This window comes from Artemia franciscana, chromosome 6 (genome assembly GCF_032884065.1).
Source record: "Artemia franciscana chromosome 6, ASM3288406v1, whole genome shotgun sequence".
Lineage (NCBI taxonomy): Eukaryota > Metazoa > Arthropoda > Branchiopoda > Anostraca > Artemiidae > Artemia > Artemia franciscana.
The window spans coordinates 28,137,315-28,153,407 of record NC_088868.1 but is presented as its reverse complement, the minus strand read 5'-3'; the positions used below and the strand labels follow the sequence as shown (position 1 = coordinate 28,153,407).

At 35.8% G+C, this 16,093-nt stretch overlaps 2 long non-coding RNA genes across 2 annotated transcripts in view; both read right to left on the bottom strand.

Annotated features, from left to right (window-relative positions):
* Positions 1–16,093, bottom strand: part of LOC136028277 (uncharacterized) — a 68,938-nt gene that overhangs the window by 26,329 nt on the left and 26,516 nt on the right. The gene's annotated exons all lie outside the window — the stretch shown is intronic.
* Positions 2,219–2,750, bottom strand: LOC136028278 (uncharacterized). Its single transcript, XR_010617794.1, has 2 exons — positions 2,545–2,750; positions 2,219–2,297 (listed from the first exon to the last, which is right to left on the bottom strand). It is a non-coding gene; the product is annotated as an uncharacterized LOC136028278 (long non-coding RNA).

Sequence of the window (16,093 nt, the reverse complement as noted above, 5' to 3'; positions counted from 1 at the left end):
AAAAGGAAAAAAATAAAGGAGAAAAACAAAACTAAAAAACGAATGTATATACAGACCGGGACACCGGGATACAAATGATGACCGGGACCCGGGACACAGGGAATATAAATGACGACCGGGACACAGGGACACAACTACAACGGGGACACCGGGGGAAACAGGGGGATAACCTGACAATCTATTTATATGCAAAGACAATGGGACAGCAAAGAATGTTGTATATTCGCAAGTTTTACGTAGTTAAAACCATATATATATATATATATCTATATTCACAGGTGGGACATAGGGACACAACTACAATGGCGCGTAACTATTATGGCGCGTAACGACTTACGCGCGCGGGGGGGGCTTGGGGGGGGCGCGAAGCGCCCCCACCAACTAGGTGTTGGGGTGGCGCGAAGCGCCACCCCAACAGCTAGTATATATATATATATATATATATATATATATATATATATATATATATATATATATATATATATATATATATATGTGTGTGTGAGTTTTTAAATACGTAAAGCTTGCGAATATACAACATTCTTTGCTGTCCCATTGTCTGTGCATATCGACCATTCCCTGTGTCGCCGTCGTCATTTATATATCTCCCTGTGTCCCCAAGCGTCCCCGTTGTAGTTGTGTCCCTGTGTCCCGGTCGTCATTTATATTCCCTGTGTCCCAATCGTCATTTGTGTCCCGGTGTCCCAGTCTGTATATACATTCGTTTTTGAATTGGTCTTTTTTTTAGTTTTTAGTTTTTTACCATTTTTTAGTTTTTTTAGTTTATACCTCATGATTCTAATGATTGCCCTTGAGCTATGTTTATGATGATTGCTAATCGAACATTCCCTGTGTCCCCGTCGTCATTTATATATCCCCCTGTGCCCCCCGGCGTCCCCGTTGTAGTTGTGGCCCTGTGTCCCGGTCTGTATATACATATTTTTTTGAAGTGGTATATGATGAAATAAATTTTTGTATTTTTCCCCTTTTTTTCTTTTTCTTTTTTTTATTTTTATTTTTTTTTTTAGTTTTGTTTTTCTCCTTTATTTTTCATTTTTTTCCCTTTTTTTTTCTTTTTTTAGTTTTTTTTAGTTTTTTAGCTTTTTTAGTTTTTTATTAGTTTTTAGTTTTTTTCTTTTTAGTTTTTTTTGTAGTTTTTACCTTTTTTTCAGTTTTTTAAGTTTTTGTTACTTATATCCTGGTCATCATTTATACTCCCTGTGTCCCGGTCGTCATTTGTGTCCCGGTGCTTTGTTGATGGTGATTGCTAATCGAACATTCCTTGTGTCCCGGTCGCTTTCTCTTTGAGTGTCCCGGTCGTCATTTATATTCACTATGTGCCGGTGTCCCGGTCGTTATTTATGTCCCGATGTCCCGGTCTGTAATTTCGTCAGTCGAAAACATGACGTCATCCGACAGACAGGCCCTTCCAGACAACTTATTTTTATATAGATAGAATATATATATATATATATATATATATATATATATATAACTAAAAAGAAATAAAAACTAAAAACTAATAAAAAAAATGCATATGCATATAAATAGATTGTCAGGTTATCCCCCTGTTTCCCCCGGTGTCCCCGTTGTAGTTGTGTCCCTGTGTCCCGGTCGTCATTTATATTCCCTGTGTCCCGGGTCCCGGTCATCATTTGTATCCCGGTGTCCCGGTCTGTATATACATTCGTTTTTTAGTTTTGTTTTTCTCCTTTATTTTTTTCCTTTTTTTTTCTTTTTTAGCTTATTTAGATTTTTAGATTTTTTAGTTTTTTTTATTAGTTTTTAGTTTTTATTTCTTTTTAGTTTTTTTGTCCCGGTCGTCATTTATATCCCCCTGTTTCCCCCGGTGTCCCCGTTGTAGTTGTGTCCCTGTGTCCCGGGTCGTTATTTATATTCCCTGTGTCCCGGTCGTCATTTGTATCCCGGTGTACCGGTCTGTATATACATTCGTTTTTTAGTTTTGTTTTTCTCCTTTATTTTTTTCCTTTTTTTTTCTTTTTAGTTTATTTAGATTTTTAGATTTTTTAGTTTTTTTATTAGTTTTTAGTTTTTTTCTTTTTAGTTTTTTTGTAGTTTTTACCTTCTTTTTAGTTTTGTTAATTTTTTTTTTTACTTGTGTCCTGGTCGTCATTTATACTCCCTGTGTCCCGGTGCTTTGTTGATTGCTAATCGAACATTCCTTTTGTCCTGTCGCTTTCTCTTTGAGTGTCGTCATTTATTTTTTTCTTTTTTAGTTCTTTTAGTTTTTACCTTTTTTAGTTTTTTTTTAGTTTTTAGTTTTTTTAGTTTTTTACCTTTTTTTAGTTTTTTTAGTTTTTTACCTTTTTTATTTTTTTTATTAGTTTTTAGTTTTTTTGTAGTTTTTGCCTTTTTTTTTAGTTTTTTGTCCTGGTCGCTTTCTCTTTGAGTGTCGTCATTTATTAGTTTTTTCCTTTTTTTTTTTAGTTTTTTTATTGGTTTTTACCTTTATTTTAGCTTATTTTTCAGTTTTTTCCTTTTTTTTTAGTTTTTTTTTATTTTTTATTTTTTTTAGTTTTTTACCTTTTTTTAGTTTTTTTAGTTTTTTTTAGTTTTTTAGCTTTTTTACTTTTTTTATTAGTTTTTAGTTTTTTTTTTTTGTAGTTTTTGCCTTTTTTTAGTTTTTTCAGTTTTTTTTTTAGTTTTTTATTGGTTTTTAACCTTTATAGTTTTTTTAGTTTTTTAGCTTTTTTATTTTTTTTATTAGTTTTTAGTTTTTTTTTGTAGTTTTTGCCTTTTTTTAGTTTTTTCAGTTTTGACGTCACCTATCCAGTTTTTTCAGGTGACGTCACCTGACACATCCATCCACACATCCATCCATCCATCCATCCACAGACAACTTATTTTATATATATAGATACTAGCTGTTGGGGTGGCGCTTCGCGCCACCCCAACACCTAGTTGGTGGGGGCGCTTCGCGCCCCCCCCCAAGCCCCCCCGCGCGCGTAAGTCGTTTCGCGCCATAATAGTTACGCGCCATTGTAGTTGTGTCCCTATGTCCCACCTGTGAATATAGATAGATATATATATATGGTTTTAACTACGTAAAACTTGCGAATATACAACATTCTTTGCTGTCCCATTGTCTTTGCATATAAATAGATTGTCAGGTTTACCGACTCTTGAACATGCAACATATAATGGTCCATGGGAAAACAATCTGTATTCAGATCTATACCTCATGATTCTATGATTGCCCTTGAGCTTTGTTGATGGTGATTGCTAATCGACCATTCCCTGTCCCGGTGTCCCGGTCGTCATTTACATCCCCCTGTTTCCCCCGGTGTCCCCGTTGTAGTTGTGTCCCTGTGTCCCGGTCGTCATTTATATTCCCTGTGTCCCGGGTCCCGGTCGTCATTTGTATCCCGGTGTCCCGGTCTGTATATACATTCGTTTTTTAGTTTTGTTTTTCTCCTTTATTTTTTTCCTTTTTTTTTCTTTTTAGCTTATTTAGATTTTTAGATTTTTTAGTTTTTTTATTAGTTTTTAGTTTTTTTTTCTTTTTAGTTTTTTTGTCCCAGTCGTCATTTATATCCCCCTGTTTCCCCCGGTGTCCCCGTTTCCTTTTTTTTTCTTTTTTAGCTTATTTAGATTTTTAGATTTTTTAGTTTTTTTATTAGTTTTTAGTTTTTTTTTCTTTTTAGTTTTTTTGTCCCGGTCGTCATTTATATCCCCCTGTTTCCCCCGGTGTCCCCGTTGTAGTTGTGTCCCTGTGTCCCGGTCGTCATTTATATTCCCTGTGTCCCGGTCGTCATTTGTATCCCGGTGTACCGGTCTGTATATACATTCGTTTTTTAGTTTTGTTTTTCTCCTTTATTTTTTTCCTTTTTTTTTCTTTTTAGTTTATTTAGATTTTTAGATTTTTTAGTTTTTTTATTAGTTTTAGTTTTTTTTTCTTTATAGTTTTTTGTAGTTTTTACCTTCTTTTTAGTTTTGTTAATTTTTTTTTTACTTGTGTCCTGGTCGTCATTTATACTCCCTGTGTCCCGGTGCTTTGTTGATTGCTAATCGAACATTCCTTTTGTCCTGGTCGCTTTCTCTTTGAGTGTCGTCATTTATTTTTTTCTTTTTTAGTTCTTCCCGGTGCTTTGTTGATTGCTAATCGAACATTCCTTTTGTCCTGGTCGCTTTCTCTTTGAGTGTCGTCATTTATTTTTTTCTTTTTTAGTTCTTTTAGTTTTTACCTTTTTTAGTTTTTTTTAGTTTTTAGTTTTTTTAGTTTTTTACCTTTTTTTAGTTTTTTTAGTTTTTTTAGTTTTTTAGCTTTTTTATTTTTTTTATTAGTTTTTAGTTTTTTTGTAGTTTTTGCCTTTTTTTTTCCCTTTTTTTATTTTTTTTTTTATTTTTTATTTTTTTTAGTTTTTTACCTTTTTTTAGTTTTTTAGTTTTTTTAGTTTTTTAGCTTTTTTACTTTTTTTATTAGTTTTTAGTTTTTTTTTGTAGTTTTTGCCTTTTTTTAGTTTTTTCAGTTTTTTTTTTAGTTTTTTATTGGTTTTTACCTTTATAGTTTTTTTAGTTTTTTAGCTTTTTTATTTTTTTTATTAGTTTTTAGTTTTTTTTGTAGTTTTTGCCTTTTTTAGTTTTTTCAGTTTTGACGTCACCTGATCCAGTTTTTTCAGGTGACGTCACCTGACACATCCATCCACACATCCATCCATCCATCCACAGACAACTTATTTTTATATATATAGATATATATATATATATATATATAAATAAGTTGTCTGTGTGTGGATCTGTGGATCAGGTGACGTCATGTTTGTCCGCATATGACGTCTGAATTATTTCACACTAATACAAAATAAGAAAAAAACTAAAAAAGGTAAAAACTACAAAAAAAAACTAAAAAGAAAAAAAAAACTAAAAAAGCTAAAAAACTAAAAAAAAACTAAAAAAAGGTAAAAAACTAAAAACTAAAAAAAACTGAAAAAGCTAAAAAAAGGCAAAAACTACAAAAAAAAACTAAAAACTAATAAAAAAACTAAAAAATCTAAAAACTAAAACAACTAAAAAAAAATAAAAAAAGGTAAAAAACTAAAAAAAAAACTAAAAACTAAAAAAGAAAAAAACTAAAAAAAGGAAAAGACTGAAAAATAAAAGAGAAAAGAAAACTAAAAAAATATGAATAAAAATACAAAAAAATAAAAAAGATAAAAACTACAAAAAAACTAAAAGAAAAAACGAAAAAAAACTAAAAAAGCTAAAAAAATAAAAGAAGCAAAAATCTAAAGAAGGTAAAAACTACAAAAAAAAAGAAAGAAAACAAAATAAAAAAATCTAAAAAAGCTTAAAAACTAAAAAAAAACTAAAAAAGACAAAAAACTAAAAAAAAAACTAAAAAAAGGAAAAAACCATAAAATAAACTAAAAACTAATAAAAAAAATAAAAAAAAGCTAAAAAACTAAAAAAACTAAAAAAAACTAAAAAAGGTAAAAACTAAAAACTAAAAAGGGAAAAAACTGAAAAATAAAGGAGAAAAAGAAACTAAAAAAATATAATAAAATAAAAAAACTAAAAAGATAAAAACTTCAAATAAAACTAAAAAGAAAAAAACTAAAAACCTAAAAAAGGTAAAAACCAATAAAAAAAAACTAAAAACAAAAAAGGGAAAAAATTAAAAATTTATTTCATCATAAGTTTTCAACTGACGAAATTACAGACCGGACATCGGGACACAAATGACGACCGGGACACCGGCACATAGGGAATATGAATGACGACACTCAAAGAGAAAGCGACCGGGACAAAAGGAATGTTCGATTAGCAATCAACAAAGCACCGGGACACAAATGACGACCGGGACACAGGGAGTATAAATGACGACCAGGATATAAGTAAAAAAAACTAAAAAAACTAAAAAAAAGGTAAAAACTACAAAAAAACTAAAAAGAAAAAAAAATAAAAACTAATAAAAAAACTAAAAAATCTAAAAATCTAAATAAACTAAAAAAGAAAAAAAAAGGAAAAAAATAAAGGAGAAAAACAAAACTAAAAAACGAATGTATATACAGACCAGGACACCGGGATACAAATGACGACCGGGACATAGGGAATATAAATGACGACCGGGACACAGGGACACAACTACAACGGGGACGCCGGGGGGCACAGGGGGATATAAATGACGACCGAGACACCGGGACACATGGAATATAAATGACGCCAAACTACAAAGGGGATGCCGGGGGGCACAAGGGGATATATAAATGACGATGGCGACACAGGGAATGGTAGATTAGCAATCACCATCAACAAAGCTCAAGGGCAATCATTAGAATCATATCAAGAGTCAGTAAACAATCTATTTATATGCACAGACAATGGGACAGCAAAGAATGTTGTATATTCGCAAGTTTTACGTAGTTAAAAACATATATATATATATATATATCTATATTCACAGCTGGGACATAGGGACACAACTACAATGGCGCGTAACTAATATGGCGCGTAACGACTTACGCGCGCGGGGGGGCTTGGGGGGGGGCGCAAAGCGCCCCCACCAACTAGGTGTTGGGGTGGCGCGAAGCGCCACCCCAACAGCTAGTATATATATATATATATATATATATATATATATATATATATATATATATATATATATATATATATATATATATATATATATATATAAAAATAAGTTGTCTGTCTGTGTGTCTGTCTGTCTGTCAGGTGACGTCATGTATCTGTGTTGACTGACGTCATGAAATTAGTTGTCGTCATTTTTGCTTTGACGGTGACGTTATTCAAGATATTTAAGACATATGTTCACGTAGAAATCTATTAATGTTTAAGTTTAAAATGACTGATGAACTTACAATGGCAAAAGCCGATGAAGATGCTCATAGAGTCTATGCCAAAAAACTTGCTGCTGATAGAGAAAGTCAGAAAAGAAAGCGTGCCGAGGAATCAAAAGAACAGCAAGGAAACAGGCTTGAGCCTGATAGAGAAAGAAAGAACAGAAAGCGTGCCGAGGAATCAAAAGAACAGCAAGGAAACAGGCTTGAGGCTGATAGAGAAAGAAAGAACAGAAAGCGTGCCGAGGAATCAAAAGAACAGCAAGGAAACAGGCTTGAGGCTGATAGAGAAAGAAAGAACAGAAAGCGTGCTGAGGAACTACCAAAGGAACGCGGAAGCAGACTTGCTGCTAAAAGAGAAAGTGAAAAAAGAAGGCGTGCCGAGGAATTACAAGAACAGCAAGAAATCAGGCTTGCTGCTGATAGAGAAAGTAAGAAATGAAAGCGTGCTGAGGAATCACAAGAACAGCAAGAAATCAGGCTTGCTGCTGATAGAAAAAGTAAGAAAAGAAAGCGTGCCGAAGAATCAGAGCAACCTGAAAGCTATCGCCTGGCATTCAGGTACAACCCAGTCGATGATTATAGCTTGAGTAGATTTGTTCAAATCGGGACAATGTCTAAAATTTGTCCCTATTGCAAGGCCTTGAAATTCAATGGTGAAACAATGGGAATGTGTTGCGCCTTAGGAAAAGTTAAACTTCCTCTATTGGCTGCACCACCAGAGCCATTGAAGACTTTCCTTACTGGAACTACGTCAGAATCTAAGCGTTTTTTGTCACAAATCAGAAAATACAACTCATGTTTCCAAATGACGTCGTTTGGAGCCCAAATCGAAAATCCAGATCAATTTATGTCTATTTTCAAAGTAGAAGGGCAAATCTATCATAGAGCAGGGTCCCTTCTACCATTCTCAGGCGAGAATCATAAATTTTTACAATTGTACTTCATCAGTGATAGAAATTCTGAATTGAATGCACGTTGCGAAATTTCTCCCAACGTTGAAAGGACAATCGTTTCCCAATTGCAACATCTTTTCCACAAAAATAATAATTTAGTGCGTCTGTTCAAAACAGCCATCGATTTGATGCCTACTGATACGCATAAAATTGTTATTTCCGCTGACAAAACGCCTCCTGGCCAACATGTGCGTAGATACAATGCTCCAACTATCGACGAAGTGGCAATCGTTATGGTCGGTGATCAGTTTTTACCTCGAGATATTATTCTTCATAAGCGAAACGCTCAGTTGTTAAGAATTGCTGAAACTCATCGATGCTACGATGCCCTACAATATCCTATCATTTTTTGGGATGGAGCCGACGGCTATTACTTTAATATTAAATTGATGAATCCAGCCACTAACAAAGAAATGAATAAGAAATGCAGTGCAATGCATTATTATTCCTATAGACTAATGATTCGGCAGGATGAAGAAAATTATATTTTAAAATGCCGTGAACTGTTTCACCAATTTGTCGTTGATATGTATGCTAAAATTGAACCAGAAAGTTTGCTATATATGCGCCTGAATCAGACCAAGCTCCGCTCTGAACAATACATTCATTTGCGAGATGCAGTTATAAATGACGGTAATACCACAAACGTTGGAAGATTAACAATTTTACCTTCGTCATATGCTGGCAGTCCCCGTCATATGCATGAATATGCTCAAGATGCTATTGCGTATGTTCGTCTCTATGGTCGTCCAGATTTATTTATTACATTTACATGTAATCAATCTTGGGACGAGATACTGCAGCTTTTACTTCAAGGACAATCGGCGGTTCATAGGCATGACATTACGGCCCGTGTCTTCCGGCAAAAGTTGAAATCACTGATAAACTACATAGTAAAACTTGAAGTGTTTGGGTCAGTGCGATGCTGGATGTACTCAGTGGAATGGCAAAAACAAGGTTTGCCACACGCACATATACTAATCTGGCTACATAAAAAATTACTTCGAACGAAATTGATGATGTGATTTCCGCTGAAATACCTGATAAAAATGTCGATAAGGGGTTACATGATATTATTGTAAAAAATATGATACATGGACCTTGCGGTGCACTGAACGAAAATTCACCATGCATGGCCAAAGGAAGGTGCACAAAGCAATATCCTCGACTTTTAGTATCAAACACAATTACTGGCAATGATGGTTACCCACAATATAGAAGAAGATCTACTGAAGATGGCAGTAAAACAGCAATAATAAAGAAGCGTAACGGTACCACCATCGAAGTAGATAACCAGTGGGTTGTTCCATATTCCCCATTATTATCAAAAACATTTAATGCACACATAAACTTTGAATGCTGTAACTCCGTAAAGGCAATCAAATACATATGTAAATACGTCAACAAAGGCAGTGACATGGCAGTTTTTGGCTTGCAGCCCGAAATCAAAGATTTCGACGAAATCGTACAATATCAGGCTGGAAGATACATAAGCAGTAATGAAGCTGTTTGGCGAATTCTTTCATTTCCGATACATGAACGTAGTCCAGCTGTTGTTCACTTAGCGGTACATTTACAGAATGGTCAACGTGTTTATTTCACGGAAACCAACGTGCAACAAAGAGTCCTGAATCCACCGGATACAACATTAACAGCTTTTTTTTCGCTTTGCAAAAATGATTCTTTTGCAAAAAAACTGCTGTATACTGAAGTGCCTTCGTATTACACGTGGAATACTAAAAATAAAGTATTTGAACGTCGAAAACAGGGTAAGTCAGTCGACGGCCAACCTTCCATCTTCAAAGATACCACGATAGGAAGACTCTACACCGTTCACCCCAATCAACATGAATGCTTCTTTCTACGCCTGCTTTTGGTGAATGTACCCGGTCCGACATCCTTTGAGTATTTGAGAACTGTAAACGGTACTATACATGACACTTACCGTAGTGCATGCCAAGCTCTGAATTTATTGGAGAATGACCAACACTGGGATAACTGCATCAATGACGCGTGCGAAACGTCAACCCCAAGTCAAATTCGTGCATTGTTTGGCATCATTTTAACAACTTGCTCTCCATCAGCTCCTACAGAGTTATGGGAAAAATATAAGTCAAAAATGTCCGAAGATATACTCCATCGAAAATAGTTAGAGACGTCAGATATGACTTTTGATTTTACATCAGAAATTTATAACTACACTTTAGTTATTATAGAAGATTTGTGCGTACGTATGGCAAACAAACCTCTTCAGGATTTGGGAATGCCTTCACCTAACCGTATCGCTGCTGTTTCGACATGTGTAGAATTGGATCGTGAACAAAGTTACAGTACGGGTGATCTATTGTCGTATGTACAAAATAACATTTCCAAGTTAACGTCGGAACAAAAAGACATTTATGATACGATAATGCATTGTGTCGATAACAACGTTGGAGAAATTTTCTTTTTGGATGCGCCAGGGGGTACTGGTAAAACATTTGTGATAAAACTGATTCTGGCATCAATTCGATCAAAAAATGATATAGCGTTGGCAATTGCGTCGTCCGGAATAGCCGCAACATTGCTGCCTGGTGGAAGAACTGCTCATCACGCTTTGAAATTGCCTCTGAATTACCTATGAATTACATTACCTATAATACCTAGATCAACTCCTGCAGACGAAATGAATGCTTGCCTGAAAAATTCTAATTTATGGGCACACGTAACAATATTAAAATTAACTACAAATATGCGTGTCCGATTGCAAAACGATGACTCTGGTCAAACATTTTCAGATCAATTGCTGGCAATTGGAAACGGAAAGCTCCCAGTAGACTCAATTTCAGGACGTATAAAACTAACTGCTGATTTCTGTAATTTAGTGACGTCCAAAAATGAATTGATTGAAAACGTATTTCCGAATATTCTAAAAAATTATAAAAATAATAAATGGCTAAGTGAAAGAGCGATTCTCGCACCCAAAAATATAGACGTCCACGAAATCAACAATATTGTTTTGACCAAGATTCGAGACCAGGCAGTCCTTTACAAGTCAGTCGACACAGTTTTGGAATCAAAAGAAGCGGTTAATTATCCATCTGAATTTTTAAATTCCATAGATCTTTCAGGGCTTCCACCACACGTGCTACAACTAAAAATAGGCGTACCAATAATACTTTTAAGAAATATAAACCCACCAAAGCTTTGCAATGGCACTCGACTTGCCGTAAAAAAAAACAATGGAAAACCTAATAGAGGCCACAATCTTAACAGGGCCTTTTGAGGGTGAGGCTGTTCTTATTCCTCGCATTCCCGTGATTCCAACGGATCTGCCTTTTCAATTTAAAAGATTGCAATTCCCAATTCGATTAGCATTTGCAATACCATTAACAAAGCTCAAGATCAATCATTAGAAAAATGTGGTATAGATCTTAATACTGATTGTTTTTCCCATGGACAATTGTACGTTGCATGTTCGAGGGTCGGTAAACCTGACAATCTATTTATATGCAGCGACAATTGGACAGCGAAGAATGTTGTATATTCGCAAGTTTTACGCAGTTAATTTGTATTGCATCTATCTATCTATCTATCTATATAAAAACGAGTTGTGTGTATGCATGTTTGTTTGTTTGTAAAAAGAGCGTTTGCATATGACGTCATTATTAGTACATACGGCTTTGTATATGCACAGACAATGGGAAAGCCAAGAATGTTGTATATTCGCAATTTTTACGTAGTTTGAAACACATATATAAATCTATGTATATTCACAGGTGGGACACAGGGACACAACTACAATGGCGCGTAACTAATATGGCGCGTAACGACTTACGCGCGCAAGGGGGCTTGGGGGGCGCGAAGCACCCCACCAACTAGGTGTTGGGGTGGCGCGAAGCGCCACCCCAACAGCTAGTATATATATATATATATATATATATATATATATATATATATATATATATATATATATATATATATATATATATATATATATATATATATATTTCACGAATATCTTCCCTTTCCAAGAAAAGGAATTCATTTGTGACTTCTAATTTAGCGTTTTTTATGGTATACACTTTGCAAAAAGATTCACATCAGCAGTCATAAGCGATAAAACACCGAGTGTGTATATATGTATCAAGTTCATTGGCCACCATCTCGGCATAGGCGTTAAAATAAAAAATAGTTTAGTTTGCAAGTCGCCTATTGTAGCGACAATCAATGCACGGCTGCATCACTGCTTTTGACATTTGTTTTATCAAACCTTTTTTTCCGTCCAATTTGTGGGTTGCAATGTTGTCCTATACACATCTAAGAAAAACTAGGTAAAAAAACACACTCTGAATAAACAATCATCGGTAAAAAAAAATGTGTCTCTTGAGCTTTACACTTTGAGTTAACAAAACTAAAATTGAACTTAGAAGGATTCGTCTTGTCCTTAGTTTTGGCCTTTTGGATTAATTTTTTACATCTAATTTATATTGCATAATTTATAGTTTAGTTAATTAAATATTAATTGTATAAGACAATTGATATTCAGATTATTTAGACGTTTAAATGATCAAATATTTGAAAAAAATTAGATATTTAGACTATAAAATATCACAGTAATCATATTTTTCTAGTAAGATTAGATTGTTAGTTTCCCAATTCCGAACGAGATGGTTTCACAATCAGTATTTTACGAACTGTTTATATAAATCGCGATTATAAATAAATTAGGACTTGCTAGAATTTCAGCTCGTCTATCAGGCTTGAGGAAGGAGTAGACATTTTTTAGTTTGTACCAGCAATGCTACTAAGCCACATTGCGACCATTCAACAAACTTTGCAAAAAATAAAAATACAGTGAATATCCCAAAATAAAGGCAGTAAGATTCTATTTAAAGTTTAGCTACCTCGAAATTTCTTTTTTAATTGGAAATTTTAACTTTTGACTTAGAAAAGAGTTTACTATCAATTTATTTTTATCTTAATTTTTTCTTTAAATGAAAGTTAGTTTTTTTTTTTTGGGGGGGGGGGGTTTAAGGTCTTATCAAACAGTTTGTGGTAACGAACTGTAGTAAAGAGCGACCCGGCTCAATAGTAGTCCAAACTCTAAAAAACACAATTTTGATACTTATAGATCCATCAAAAGAATCATATTTTTAAGCTGATTTTAAATATATAAGTTTTATTAAGTTTAGTTCAACTCATCAAAAGTTACAAGTCTGAGAAAAATTTGCCTTGTTTTGGAAAATAGGGGAAAACACCCCTTAAAAGCTATAGTTATAAAAGTTATACTTTAAATCACACCATCGTATTCAGAATATCAGAGACCCTACTGTATAAGTTTCAAGCTCCTATCTACAAAAATGTGGAACTTAGTATTTTTTGCCAGAAAACCGATCACGAATGCGTGTTTATTTGTTCGTTTGTTTTTCGTTGTTTTTTTTTTTTTCCAGGGGTGACCGTATCGACCAATTAGTCTTAGAATGTCTCAAGAGGGCTCATTCTAGCATAAATTAAAAGTTCTAGTGTCCTTTATAAATGACCATAAAATGGAGGGCACTTAGGCACCCTCCCACACAAATTTTCCCCCAAAGTCAACGGATCAAAATTTTGAGATATCAATTTTGTTCAGCATAGTCAAACACAATAACTATGTCTTAGGGGCTGACTTACTCCCCCACAGTTCCCGGGGGAGGGGCTGCAAGTTACAAAGTTTGACCAGCGTTTACATACAGTAATGGTTATTTGGAAGTGTACAGACCGTTTCAGGGTGATTTTTTTTTTGGCTGGAAACGGGAAGGGGTTGAGGGGAGGGGCTACATAGGAGGATATTCCCTTGGAGGAATTTGTCATGGGAGAAGAGAAATTTCATGAAGGGGGGACATAATTTTCTAGCATGGCAACTATTTAAGGACGGTGCATTGCTTTTGGCCAAAAGTACTATCGGTCGTCTGAAGCCCAAAAGGAAGTCTAGATATTATTGAACAGCGTCGTAAAGCACGTCTAGCGAAAAACATGGTTGTCTACAGACGTCTAAACTGCGTAAGAAATAAATTCCTCCACAGAGACAGAAAGCTGTTCACCGAGAAAAAGGCCGCTGATCTCGAGGAGGCCGCCAGAAAGGGTGACATATACTCTCTATACAAACACCTTTGGGATCTTACAGATGTAAAGCCATCCTCCCTTGGTCCTATCATATCAAATGATGGAAATATTATCACTGACGAGAGGGCTCAACTGTCTGCCTGGAAGGATCACTTCTAACCCTGGACTGTGATAGCCAGCCCGACCCTGACCTTCTTCAAGTTGCATCCAACACCCCTGAAGCCCCGTGTGCAAGTGTGCACCACCCTTTCACCTCTACAGAAATCTTGAAATCTCTGAAACGGATGAAAAATAACCAAGCACCAGGAGTCTGTGGTATCCCTGCAGAACTGCTGAAATATGGTGGGGCAGCGACCCTTCTCTGGCTCCAAGTACTATTTTCCATAGTATTTTGTACAGAACGGATTCCAAAAAACTCGCGAGTGGGCATCATTATACCTCTCTGGAAACGGAAAGGCAGTCGCAGAATCTGGTCCAACTATCGTGGCATCACGTTCCTTTTTGTGCCCGGGAAGCTCTTTGTTATGACCCTCCTGGACAGCTGTACCACTTTCCTCAGAAATCGACGAAGAATTTAACAGGCAGGCTTCATGTCAGGAAGGCCCAACGTGGAGCAAATATTCACAATGCGGCAGCTGGTAAAATGACCCGAGAATTTCGACAAAAAAGCATATGTTGCCTTTTGGATTTCAAGACTGCTTTCGATTCTGTTGACCGGCAATCACTCTGGCTCATACTGAAAACAACGGGACTACCAGCGAAGTGCTGCAACCTACTCGAGCGGCTCTACGAAGGAACTGAGAACTACGAGCAAGTCAATGGCAGACGCAGCTCATTTTTAAAAATCAAAACTGGAGTCCGTCAGGGTTGTGCTGCTGCCCCAGAACTATTTAATTGTGTCATCGACTACATTATGACTCGAACCATAAACCGCCTACAGTTTGGTTTGCGTTACGGTGATAGAATACTTTCAGCCGATGACCTTACTCGTTTCTCCGATTCACCGTCGAAGCTCACAGAAGCCCTAAAAATCCTTGCTGATAAAGCCTTAAAGATAGGGCTGTCGATTAATTGGCAGAAGACTAACGTGATGTTTTTTGAACCCCATAACTCGCCGCGTCCCCCGCCAGTCCTAATGGTCGGTGACAAACCAGCTCAGATTTTTGAGGAATTTACATACCTTGGCTCTATCCTCTCAAATGACGGATTAACTCTTAAAGATCTAATGCGCCGAATTGCCAAAACCTCAGCAGTAGTGGGGAGATTAAGTGCCCTTGGGAGGAAACCTTCTATCAGCCGTAGGACCAAGATGCGCATGTAAAATGATTTGGTGGGATCCGTGATTCTTTACGGAGCCGAGACTTGGCCAGCCACTAAGTCTGTGCTTAGCACCGTATTTATAGCCCAAACAAAACATCTTCGCCGCATTGAAGGACTAAGCTGGCACAATTTTGTAAGCAACGAGAACAATTTAAGTATGAAGCTCCCTGACACACCTACTAATTTTCATCGTCCTACCTCGTCCAGAAGCACCAAACTTGCTAAATCACTGAACCCCTCCCCCAAAGACAGCAAATCCAGTATGGTATCATCAATCACGTATCAAGGACATTTGCTTATTCTATCCAACAAGCTTCATCCCGATTTCTCCACTCCAAGTGTTATCCAAGATTTCCCCCTCCAACTACCCAATATCAAAAGACCTGGTCGGTATTTGAAATAAGAGCTCTGAAACATGAATTCTTTCTAAATATCAAATTTCATTAAGATCCGATCACCTATTCGTAAGATAAAAATACACCAATTTTCACGTTTTCCATGAATTCCAGTTTCACCCTCCAACTCCCCCCAAAGTAATAGGATCTGGTCGGAATTTAAAATTAGAGCTTTAAAGCACAAGATCCTTCTAGATATCGAATTTCATTAAGATCTGGTCACCCTTTCGTAAGTCAAAAATACCTCAATTTTCCAAATTACCCCCCCCCCCCCCCAACTCCCCCAAAGAGAGCAGATCCGGTCCAATTATGTCAGTCACGTATCTTAGACAGGTTTTTATTCTTCCCATCCAGTTTCATCCTGATCTCTCCACTAAGTTATTCTAAGATTCCCCCCCCCCAACTGCCCCCCCAAATGACACTGGATCCGGTTTAGTTTTATAAAAAGGGATCTGATTTACGAGGTCCTTCTAAATATGAAGTTTCATGAAGATCGTTCAATCCTTCGTAAGTTAAAAAT